General features: G+C 41.8%; 1 protein-coding gene across 1 annotated transcript in view; it reads right to left on the reverse strand.

Moving 5' to 3' along the window:
* LOC105087163 (chondroitin sulfate proteoglycan 4) overlaps window positions 1–13276 on the reverse strand; it is a 63782-nt gene that overhangs the window by 33951 nt on the left and 16555 nt on the right. The gene's annotated exons all lie outside the window — the stretch shown is intronic.

Below are 13276 nucleotides of genomic sequence, written 5' to 3' on the forward strand. Positions count from 1 at the left end.
GTGCTTGCAATACATCAGTAGACAAAATTGAGTCCTGTCCTCACGAATCGCACATTCGTGCAGGAGAGGAGGGGGAATACAGGGAGGAAACAATAGGCATGAGGAAGAAATGAGTTACATCGTTTGTGGGAAGACCACAGGCACTGTGGAAAACAATTTTAAATGAAGCAAAATGAGGCGCTCGGGAGTGGGAGAATGGTAAGTAGGAGGCTCACTGGAGGAAAACTGGGAGGAGGTGAGGCAGGAGCCACAGGGACAGGTGGAGAAGAACATCTGGGCAGAGGGTGGAGCGAGGCTCGGCTGTCTGAGGAGCAGCAAGGAGGTCAGGGTGATGGGACCAGAACAGGCAAGATGAAGAATAAAAGGCAGTGAGTCACACGTGCATGGAAGGTCCAGGCCTGCAGGCTCTCGAAGGTCCCTGGAAGAACTCCGGCTTTACTGGAGTGCAACAGGGAATCATCGTGGGGCTTTAGGTGAGGTGTAACCTGGCCTGGCTTGGGTCTTAACCGATCCTGGTGGCTTTTGTGTCAAAGGCACACTGTGGAGGGCAAGGGCAGAAGCAGGGCGACCAGCTGGGAGGCAACTGCAATAACCCCAAAAGAGATGAGAGGAGAGTTGGGGGAGCTGGAGCGATGGTAAGAAGTGGTCAGGTTCCAGGTGTGTGTGGACAGTAGAGCCAGCGGAGTTGCTGATGCACTAGGTGTGGTGAGGTGCGGAAGAAGGAAAGGCGATGAGAAGGACGGGGTTTGGGCCTCAGCTGCTGGAAGGATGGGGTTACCATCAGCCGAAAGGAGGGCAGCTGCAGGAGGAGTGGATCTGAGGAGTTAGATCAGGAGCTCAGGAGTTTTTTTTTCTTATTTTTTATGGAAGTGTAGTTGATTTACAATGTACAGCAAAGGAGTTCAGTTTTGAACATGCTGAGTTTAAAGTGCTTGTTGAGATGTCAAATCACATCTGATGGAATTAGGCTGTTTCGAATTTCTCAAGTCATGCTGCCACGTGATATTTCACTAACGCTAAAGACAGCAGCTTTATCACTAACTAGATTTTCATATTTCTGTCTGTACTGACAAATGTCTTCCCCGCAGAAACACTGCACAGTCCCAAGCTTATGTGTCCTTCCTTGTTCTGACTAGAACCTTATCATCTTTTACGCTTGTTACCAAGTTATTTAAAAATTCAAGTCTAAGTGATTAAGTCGATAATCTCTCTGGTCTAAGGGGCTGTCCTCCTGAGTAGGAAAGGCAGTTTATGAAATAACTAAGCAAGATTTGAAAGAGAGAGACTAGAAAGTATACAGGATTCCTACATTTTCCTATCAGATATGACACTCCACTTTAGCTATGAAACCTCGGGCACATTTCTCTGTGCCTCAATTTCCTCATTAATCAACCAGAAATAATAGAATTATTATGTATAATGAGTGATTTAAGATAGGTAAAATGCTTAGAACAAGCTTTACCTGGCACATAGTAAGTATTCAATAAATATGAGTTTTGTGTCTTCTTCATTAGATTTGACCCTGAGGATGGATGTGACTTTTTAATATTACTTAAAAGCCCTTTGGAGTGTGATGATTACCACTTTTGAGACTATTCTTTTTTTAACTCTTTTTTATTGAAGTATAGTTGATTTGCAATATTATGTGAGTTTCAGGTATACAGCAAAGTGATTCAGTTACATACATGTACAAATATATTTCAGATTCTTTGCCATTATAGGTTATTACAAGATATTGAATATAGTTCCTTGTGCTATTCAGTAAATCTGTGTGACATCTGTTTTATGTATAGTAGTTTGTATCTATTAATTCCATACTCCTAATTTATTCCTCCTCCCCTCCTTTCCCCTTTGGTGACCATAAACTGACTGTCTTATAACATGTACTGCACATTTTTCGTTCCACAGCATTCCTCCATAATTTGGGGTGAGTAGTTTATCCATTTAATGATTGTGTCATCAATGGATACTCCTATATCTTGGCATTTGGAATATGCCCCCCAAGGATTTTTCAGCCCTAAACTCTAAGGACATCAATTTTGTTAATAACTACCAGAAATGCTAATCAACCTAATGTTCAAATTATAAGGTTTTGGCCTTCTGTTAATCCATGGGAAAGCTACAGTTTCTATAAAATATAGAAGTTGGACTGCTTAACAAAATTCCAAGAGCAATCATTCTAGTTTTTCACTTTTAACATATTTAAATCTGTCTGTGTATCTTACCCTCATTTCTTCAGGAACTCAAATTAATTTGGAAACACACTGCCACTTCTCTTCCTGTGACTCGCAGATACTCATTTTTTCCAACATGACGCACACAAAAGCTAGATGAAGTATGTTTTCCACTGCAGTTTCCCTTCTGTGAAACACTGCTTTTGCCCCTCTTGCCTCTGGAAGATACCCTCTTCCAAAATAAATGTAAAACCTGCCACTCAAAACAAGAGCTAGTAACCTCAGGTCTTCAGTTCCACTCCGACCAAACTGAGTTCAACTATTAGCCCCACTGCTTTGGGTGGGGCCTGATCTAGTGCCTCGTACTTGGTAACAGAAACTTCATGTAGGTGGGGAAAAGAAAAACAAAGACTTCAAACTTGAATTCAGATTTAAAAGTGATCCAAAGCCCAAGAAATAATGGTTTAAGGAATATATACCTGAAAAAATTAACACTTGAATCTGGAATGACATATTTTTTAATTCACCTTTAACTTAAATAGGAGGTTAGTGAGACTTAGAGACCTAATTATGATCCAATATAACCTAAATTATGATCTTAATATTTAAAAACTCAGAACTTTGTTTTGAGTTTCACATAAGGGATGTGAAATATCTGTGATCTGACTGTCCCACTGTTTGACCCTTCCCAGCCTTCAGGCCTCCAAGTCACTGTTTCAGACTTGCTGCCCTCATTCTTCCAACGTCCTTAGCATTCAAAGCTCTTTTTAGTGATGGCAAATGCTTATCAGAAACAAACAAGTAATTCTATTTTTGGTACAAACAACAACAACAAAACAAAATGTACAGTATTACTGAACGCAAAAGTTGAAAAATGGAAAAATGAAGCCCCCTTGTGGACACCAATACATTTTACCCAGTAAGCACAAAAATCACCCATCATGCTTGAATACAAAAGCACTTAGTAGAACATACTTCAGAGTAAAATGCAAAGGATTCCCCCAACGTGATCTAACTCCAATTCTTAACTCCAGCTTGTCACAACAGAAATGATCTCCTGTTCCACTGAATGGCCTTGATCAGCCAGCCACAAGTCCTGTAGCTTAAGGCAATGTTGTTTAAAGTACTTCAGGAGAAAGAAGTGTACTTGAAATGCTGGGACAGAGTGGTTAACGTTTAGATTTCTGCCTCCGAACTCCCCTCTGGGATGCTATCAGGATGCTATCAGCAGCCCTACCCCTAAACCCCCACTTCCTTCTCCCAAGTAGACACAGATGACCCTTCTTGCCACCTCCTCTAAGTTCCAATGCCAAGGAAGGAGAGTGTGCGGTCATGTGGAGTAGTCTGAAGGTTCTTGAGAAAATGCTGTTTGAAAGTCAAAGACAGCATAGAATCCAAAGACTATGATGGTTAAATTTATGTCAGCTTGAGTGGGCCACAAGGCACCCATATATGTGGTCAAATGTTATTCTGGGTGTTTCTATGAGGATATTTTTGGATGAGATTAACACTTAAATGGGTTGGTTGAGTGAGTAAAGCAGATTGCTCTTCCTCATATGGGTGGGCTCTATCCAATCCGTTGAAGGCCTAAGTGGAACAAAAGAGCTGATTCTCCCCCAAGTAAAGAGAATTCTTTCCTGCCTGACTGTCTTTGAGCTGGGACATTGACTCTTCCTGTCAACTTTTATATGGGAACCATACCATTGTCTCTCCCAGATTTCCAGTTGCCAACTCACCTACATGTCTGGGAACTTGCCCACCTCCATAATTACATAAGCTAATCCCTTACAATATATACACACACAACGTGCACACACACACACACACACACACCCATTGGTTCTGTTTCTCTGGAGAACCCATCATAATACACAGGCCTTATTAATTCCTATTTAGAACTGCTTTTGCCTGACTCTGCCACTGTCCAACTTGGCTATTTTGGGCAAGTCACCTAACCTCTGGAGCTTTCTCTCTTCTTTAAAATGAAAATAACAGCAGTACTTCATTTATCTACTTCACCAGATCTTTGGACTTCTAGAACCGTGAAGGAAGAGGCAGTAGAGTGTCATGGTTACGAGCGAAAACTTGCACCCTAGCTCTGCCTCTTACTGCCTAACCAGCAGCTCTTCCACTTCTGACCTTGGGCAAGTATGTGAGCCTCTCTGTGTCTCAGATTCCTCATCCTTAAAATAAAAATTGTATCCTGGAGAGCTGTTGAAGATTAAATGAGTAAATAAATGTAAAATGCTTAGAGCAATGCCAGAAACAGAATCAGTGCTATGTAAGCATTAGCTACCATTATGATTATATAAATGATAGTTACTATTAGTGTTTACTATGCTCTGAAATCTAGGAAAAGAAAAATCATTATCTGAAATAATTCCCTAAATTTGAACCTTTTGCCTGTAAAAAAGTAATTAGTAACCATAGCTTTGGCAAAACTATCTGTTGTTGGAAAATGCATTCCCACAGCTCTGCTATTTTGATGAAACACATAAGCTTTACACATTAGTTTTCAGAAAGTTAACAAGCCTGATGTGTGACAATTCTTCAGCTGTACTAAAAGTTGTCAATTTGTGAGAACACCTTGCAATATGTCCAACACACACTGTTTTTCCAGGAAGTTTTCTATGTTCAATTGCTGTTGTTATTACACATTCTCATGGATGTGATAGAGCTATCATACTCCAACAAAAAAAGATTAGGGGCATAAGGTAAAGGATATCTTAGATGCCATAAACTCCCAACACGGGCTCTCAAAATTAGCAAGACCAAGTCCTGGCTACCTCTTGGCTCTTTTTCATTGGGTCTAAATTATGCTAAGACTGATAATAGTCATTGGAATTATATCACAAACTTTGAGTGCACAAGATTTCCTTATTCTAAAATTCTTAAGCTAATTTCATTCACATTATACCATATATAATAGGAAAGCAATGTTGTAATTAAATGCCCTGGTCTACTTCCATTTTTCTTTGAATATTTAAAACTTTATAATTAATTACGTTCTTCCTTTTTCTGTATTTCCCCTCCTCACCATGACTTTGGGCCATACCAGCAGTACCTACAGTGAATCAGCCAGGTTTGCAGACACTGTACCTGATCCCTCCGTGCCCACCTCTCTTCCTGCTGGACAGAACATGGCAGATGGGCAGCGAATGGGCAGGCAGGGCTATGATGATGGGTGGTCGTGGGGAGACTTCAAAGTTGAGGGTGACAATCTATCTCTCCTCCCCTGAACTCAGAGACCTCTGGCATGTGATAAAGTACCCTGATGAAAGGGTATTTGGGGAAGGGAGTTCTTATAGGCTGCATCAACTCTGTTATAACCCTCCAGTACCCATTTCTAGGCGCCCTACTAAATAGAAGTTTCCAGAAATGAACTCCTAGGACTTTACTCAAACTGTAAAGAAGAAGAATAACTTGAAAAAGTCATTTGTTCAGATAAAAATATTTAGCATTGCTAAATCAGTGGCATACAATGTTTTCTGATTAACACCCAAAGTAAGGACTACATTTTACCAACAACCTAGTACACGCATGTGCATTTGTATATGTGTATGTTTAAAATGAAGTGAAAGTACCCTCACAATACACAGAGTATTGTGATATTACCTGTTCTATTCTATTTCATTTGTTTAAAAAACATTGGTCCTGATCCATTCAATTAATTTCACAGTGTATTAACAGTTTGCAACCTGGAGTTTTAAAACACTGTTCCAGATCATTCTCATTATGGATAGCAGAGCAGACTCTGTTCAGACTAGCTGGGCTTAAAACTTACTCTCTTACTAATTGTAGGACCTTGGTCAAGTGACTTAACTTTTCTGTGCCCCAAGTCTATTTAATCCTCATTCTGTGTGAAGGGTTGTTGAGAGAATTGAATGAGAAGTCACAGGCAATGCTTTTAGAGTTGAGCCTGGCTCACAGCAGAGGCTCAAAAAAATGCTGGTCCACTTCCCCATCATCATCTCTGGAAGGCCAAGGGACTGAAATGGTCTAGCATAAGGGGTCCTTATGCCCAGAAATCAACTCTCACCATGGAACCTAATAACTGACCACTCTCCTCCCTCCATCTGCTCTGGTCACTCTGAGCTTTCCTGTCCTCGAACATGCCAAAGCTGCAACTTTTACTCTGGATTATTCCTTTGTTGGGAATGCTCTTCCCTCTAACATCCATAGTTCTTTGCTTTCTCACCTAAGCACCCCCACCTCAGCCTTTATTCAGAAAAAAGAGGTAAGTCAGGGTTAAGACTGCCGTTCCTTAGAAAACCTGCTTGCAAGTTGGCACTTGGCTGGCACCTGGGAACTCGGCTGTTAAACACTGTCCTGTACTGATATAAAACTTTCCCTAAATAGTGAGCGGCTCACTGTATCTATGAGTGTGGGAAGCCCCATAAAAAAGACTGGCAGGATCCCCAGGCAGGGCCACTACTCTCCTGCCAGCATCATCAGGTTCCCTGGTCCAGAGGCTCTATCTCACTTTTTGCCTCTGAAAGGGCTTACTTCTAGGAAAGTGGAACTTACCCCTAAAATTCTATTGGTTCCCTGAGCAAACTTCTGATTGGTCCATTTCCCTCACTCCTGATTGGTCCATTTGTAGTACTTCATTTGCATGGAGTTCACTCCTGATTGGTTATTTCTCTCCCTCCTGATTGGTTCATTTCTACAAAGTTTGTTCCTAATTAGTCAATTTTTGTTATGTTTTATTTGCATATGATGTTGCAAAGTGTAAACTGGCAGCCTATAAAAGCCTGTGTAAACCTCCAGACGGGGTCCAGAGGTTGGAGTGTTAACTTTCCTGGGCCCGTTGGTGTAATGAACCTGAGTTCTCCAACTCTCCAAGTGCTGTTTGGTCTCTCACCTGGATCCAGACTGCTATCACATTTCAGCTGTAACACAATTTTCTGCAACATTTCAACAGCACAAACGATGTGGTTTGTGCTGGACACCTGCTTTCCTTCTGGGAATCTGGGGCTTTGGTACTCACTAGGCAGAGGGTGTCTACCGGACCAGCCGCCATAAAAACCTTGGGCACTAAGGATCTAATGATCTTCCCTGGTAGACAGTGCTTCCCGCGTGTCGTCATAACTTGCTGCTGGAGGAATTAAGTGCATCCTGTGTGACTTCACGGGGAGAGGACTCTTACAACAACTAGTTTCTTCCGGACTTCACCCCATGTGCCTTTACACACACACACACACACACACACATACACACACACACACCCTGCAACCCACTTATGGCTTTGCTAATGAGGAAGGTGAGACCCAGAGAAATTTTGCTTAAATCGGGCAGTTTACAAACCCTAAACTCTGGTCTCCTAACTTTAATCCAGAACTTTTAAGGCAGAGAATGAGTTTCTTACTAGGTAAACAAAAAATAAGCTCAGAAAGAGCCAGTGTCAAATGACCGTCTCCCTCAAATCTGGGAAGTTGCACCTTTCCCGGTCTGGACCCAAGCTATCCAGGGATGCAGGTAGGAATAAAGGAAAGGGGCCCTGCCTTCAGCTACTCTTCCTTTTTTTCTTGAGATAAACACTCTGTATCAAGGATGGGAGAGGGGATCTGGGCAAACTGCCAGAGCAACTCAGAGTTCCTGGCAGAAACCATGTTTCTCTCATTTTAAGGGAAGACAGAGACAAAGTCTAGGGTACACTTTTTCCTCCTCACAACTTAATGTTCTGAACATCTTAAATTGACAGGTACATTTAAATACAGTAAAGCTACTATTAAGTTGAAGGTGCCTCTGATAATTGGTAGCACTTCAGAACGGAAAGCCCAGCCTACAAGGGGGCGTCGATTCCTTTTCATAAAGAAGCCTAAGGGTTCACGACCCAACTCCCCAGCCTGCGTCTCCCTCAGCCAACCTCAGCTCTGGTCCTGTGTCTCTCTAGACCCCAGGTCCCTCCCCCGCCTCCTTCTCACCCTGCAGTTCTGCGTACGCAGCAAAATACACAACTTCTCTGCTGAGGTTCCTGCGCAAAGACACACACGTGTGGCTACAACCGCTGCAAACCCACTCCTCCAAGTCGCTTCGGGAGGAGCAAGCGGCACAACGGCGCTGGGGAGCTCTCCTGGCCAGGCAACAGCCCTGGATCACATGGAGCACGGAGCAGGCTGGAGCCCGTCATAGGGTCACAGGTCGGTGCGGGGGCCAGGGGCGGGGGGTGAGCCACAGAGCTCGGGGGCCAGAGAGTCAGGCTTGGACACACTCGCTTCAAGTCCACACCTACCCCTGTGCCCGCTCTGGGCCTCAGGGCCCCCGTTCTACCACGAGGGGACTCATCACGTCGGTTCCCTGCAGGGCTGTGAAGAGGACACCAGTATGGAAGACGTCCAGCACTCTACTCCGTGACAAACGTAAACTTATATAACTGCGTTGAATAATAATTGGCATCCTACAGTTCATCACTCGAGCCTCCAACCTACTTCTCAGGTCACTGCTGAGAATGAGTTCGACAGGTATCGATACAACAAGGAAAAGTGTAGGGAGAGGGAGAAAGGCAGCTAAAAACAGAGGGGGAGGCCCCAAAGGTCGACTAGCCAGAACACACCATCCCCAGGCTACCCGAGCATGACCGTGGAGTAAACTGCAAAGACAAAGAGACAAGTTCCAAAGGTCTCAGCACCACTAAATTTTTCACTTAAAATGCAGAGGCTGAATAATGAACCAAACTGTAATATAACTAAAAGCATTAAAAAGCCTATTCCTAGATCCAATTATTTTGAGCAAATGAAAATGGACTTTACAAACTCCAGTGATTTTTAACAACGTACAAATTTCTAGTTAGATTAGCCATGGGTAAGCTCCTGGGTCTGCCTGCACAATCATTTACTCAAAGCTGGGGTTTTAATAAATTAAGGTCAAAGGCTTACTGTTCCTAACTTCTTTGCTGTTTTCCTTGCTTTCTTCCTGTCCCTTCCTGTCACCTGACTGGCCACTACTCTCACCAAAGACCTTTTTTTCTCTTTGTGTCGACCACCAGCCAGACATCATGGATGTGCTGCACCATCTTGTAGCTTGGTGGTCTAGACCCTTTGTCTTTAGAAAATAACATTCATAATCTACTGTGTTACATAGGCACATGAAAAAATGCTCAGTATCGCTAATTATCAGAGAAATGCAAATCAAAACTACAATGAGGTATCACCTCACACCAGTCAGAATGGCCATCACTAAAAAGTCCACCAATGATAAATGCTGGAGAGAGTGTGGAGAACAGGGAACCCCCACATTGTTGGTGGGAATGTAGTTTGGTGCAGCCACTATGGAAAATAGTACGGAGATGCCTTAAAAAAACTAAAAATAGACTTATCATATGATCCAGCAATCCCACTCCTGGGCATATATCCGGAGGGAGCTCTAATTCAAAAAGATACATGCACCCCAATGTTCACAGCAGCACTATTTACAATAGCCAAGACATGGAAACAACCTAAGTGTCCACTGACAGATGACTGAATAAAGAAGATGTAGTGTATAGATATACAAAAGAATACTACTCAGCCATAAAAAAGAATAAAATAATGCCATTTGCAGCAACATGGACGGACCTGGAGATCATCATTCTAAGTGAAGGTAAGCCAGAAAAAGAAAGAAAAATACCATATGATATAACTTGTGTGTGGATCTTAAAAAGACACAAATGAACTTATGTACAAAAGAGAAACAGACTCACAAACATAGAGAACAAACTATGGTTACCAGGAGGGAAAGGGGGTAGGAAGAGATAAAATGGAAGTTCGAGATTTGCAGATACTAACGTTTTATATAATAGATAAACAACAAGTTTCTACTGTATAGCACAGGGAGCTATATTCAATATCTTGTAGTAACCTTCAATGAAAAAGAATGTGAAAAGGAATATATGTATGTATGTGTACGACTGAAATACTATGCTGTACACCAGAAACTGATGCAACATTGTAAACTGACTATACTTCATTTAAAACAAACAAACAAAATCTACTGGGTTAGAATAGCATCAGCCCTAACAATTGTTTGTTAGTTAAAATGTTTTATTTAAATATTCCCACATCTCCCCCCTCAAAAAAAAAAGGAAGGGTAGAAGAAAGCATGGTCAAAGGTCTCAGGGTAGAAGTCAGGTGACCCTACAACCAACCAGTGATGGAAGCTTAGAATTCCCACTGCTCCTTGGGCTTTAGTTTCCTCACCTGTTAGGGGTTCAATTTGACCCTCTGTTTTTTAACAGAAGGATTATACATGTAAATGTGTAACATATACACATGCATACATACATAAGTATTATATATACTCTACAACATGTAATAAGTAAATATGTTTCTTATAGTTCAACTGATCTACATTAGCTAGTCACTATGTAGCAACAACTAATGAAAAACTCTGCTGGGGTCTTCAAGACTCATAACTAAATTTAGCCACAAGACTGTTCAGAGACTGCCACCTGGATTTCCTGTCTTTTATCCATGATTATAATGAACTGCAGAAGTGGAGGGAGGTAGGACAAATGTAGCAGTCCTTGAAAAGGCGATTCTGGCTCTAGACTAAGAGAAGAATGAAAAGCTGTCTGAAGGAACCGGGGAGAAATCCGTCAAACAATGGAAACAATATTATGTTTTTTATGTCCTCTTTGGGGGCTTGTTTTCTTTTCTTTTTTCTTTTCTTTTCTTTTCTTTTTAATGGAGATACTGGAGATTGAACCCAGGACCTCCTGTATGCTAAGCATGCACTGTACCACTGAGCTTCACCCACCACCTTTTTAATATTCTTTTTTAAACATGATGAAGGTGAAGTGCTTTGAAAGTTCTATGTTCTCCCAGCCACTCTAGACAGATAGGCTGTATCTGCATAGTCTTCCCCTGGCCAAAAATCAAGTCCAAATCCTTTCCCAGAGTTCAAGGCCCTCATTTCCAGCTTTATGCTATAACACATGGATCTTCCATCCCAGCTGGGTTGGTTTGCCCCCTAGCCCATAAATGACGTTTTCTGCACTTTCTTGCCCCTGCCTATCAGCATTGCCCCTTAGAGCCTGGAACTGTGCTGTCCAACAAAGTAGCCATTAGGCATATGGGGAAACTGAAATTTAATTTAAATAAATTAAAATTACATAAAATTTAAACTTCCATTCCTTAATCATACTGGCCATATTTCAAATATTTCATAGCCATGTTTGGCTATTGGCTACTGTACTAGACAGCACATATACAAAACATTTTAATCATCACAAAAAGTTCTATTGGACAGTTGACAAAGATATTCTATGAAGAACCAGAGAGAAAATATTTCAGGTTTTGTGAGTTATGAGCAAAATTGAGGATAGTATATAGATATTTATGTAACAATGCAAATTTTCACTGATAAAATTCAAAATGTAATAATAATAACTGAGTACAATTTTTCACAATACAGATCTACTGAGAAGAACGGAATTCTTTTTTAAGGGCTAACATTTTGCTTACGTGAGATTCAAAATTAGAGTTCCCTAGTATCAAATCAATTGCCAATGTTCATCTACCAAAAACCATTCTTAGCTTGCATACTGTCCAAATAAACTGGCAGTTGGCCCAATTAGGCTCATGAGCAGCAATTTGCAAATTCGTCGTCAAGGGTTGTTTCTCAACAGGATACTACTGACACTTTGGGTGGAACATTTCTTCATTTTGTAAGACTGTCCCATACATTGCCAGATATTAAGCATCCCTGGCCCTCAGGCATTAAATACAGTAGTATCTTTCAGTAGGTGTAGCAACAAAAACTGCCCCACCACATCTCCAAGCGCTCCCCAACGCAAGGGAGGTACCCACCTCTTCTGTATCTCCTCTGAATACCCAACTTCCTCTAAACTTCTAAAGAATTTACTGTCAACTGCTTACTCTCATGAGTAGTATAAACAAGGTTGAAGTTGCCAAATACATATGTAGGAAGACTTGTTGCAGTCAGATTTCAAGGTGAACACACTCAGATTCCCATGTCTGGACATATCTGACGAATGATCTACTAAGGGCTTATTTGTGTTGAGGGGCCAAGGATTCTCCCAGAACTGCAGCCATTCTATAGGAAGAAAGAGCCAAGACAAAGCCTGGTCTCTGAAACGTGGGCCAGTGTTGGGGGGAACTGACAGTCTGTATTTAAATTTATTCATTCCTTCAGTAAATATTCTTGTTGGCTTCGCAGCAGACATCACTGGATACCACTAGACTCCTAGGTTGTCACTCGATCCTGAGCCTGTAATTGAGCCGCCATGTAGTTCTCTCCCCTGTTTCCATATCTGTTCAATGAGGGCACCGGGAGTGCCTGTCTCCGTGAGCTGTCAGACCTTAGAGCAATACTTGCACATAATAGGAGCTAATATTTTTGGAGCACTTATAATAGTTTTAAGCACTTACATGTAATAAGAGCTGACAATTTCTGAGCATTTATAACAGTTATTCTCCAAGCCAGAATTCAAGCCCAAGTCCTTAGAAGAAGGAATAACAAGAAGGAGTAAGTTAAAACCAAGAAAATCTATTAAATGAAAGCTTTAAGATACCTAAGTGTAAACTGGCACCAATGGGTTCACTAGCATTGACGCCGGCAGTGCTGGTGTGGCAGGAAGTGGTGCCATCAGAGCCAGAAGGCGTCCTGAGCATCAGCCCCTTGCTGTGGGCGACAGTCCCCAACAGCAGACATTACTTTAAGGCTCCTGGACACTGTGTGGCAGCCTAGACGTGTTCATCTTGAGTGCTTAAGAACCACCCCTGGGGGTTCTCAGAAAAAGTGAAGGGTGATGGAGGCTCCCAGAACCTGCAAGACACTGTCCCATAACTGTACGACAACTTGACTTTATTTTAAAGCTGGTGTGGTTTTCAGGATTTTTAGTAATAATAGCTATCATTTACCGAGTCCTAACTACATGTCAGGCACTGCAGGAGAGTCGTATATTGTTTTACCATTTATTCCTCACAACTCTACCTCTATTTCCCACCACTAGATGAGACTGCAAATGAAAGGGCTGAATATCTTGCCCAAGGTCATGCAGCCAATAGTGGGGAGCTGATTCTCATCCAGATCTTTCTTTGGCAGAACTGACTCTCTTTTTTTTTTTTATAATTGAAGTATATTTGATTTACGACGTTGTG

The sequence above is a fragment of the Camelus dromedarius genome, chromosome 3 (assembly GCF_036321535.1).
Source record: "Camelus dromedarius isolate mCamDro1 chromosome 3, mCamDro1.pat, whole genome shotgun sequence".
NCBI classification, from domain to species: domain Eukaryota; kingdom Metazoa; phylum Chordata; class Mammalia; order Artiodactyla; family Camelidae; genus Camelus; species Camelus dromedarius.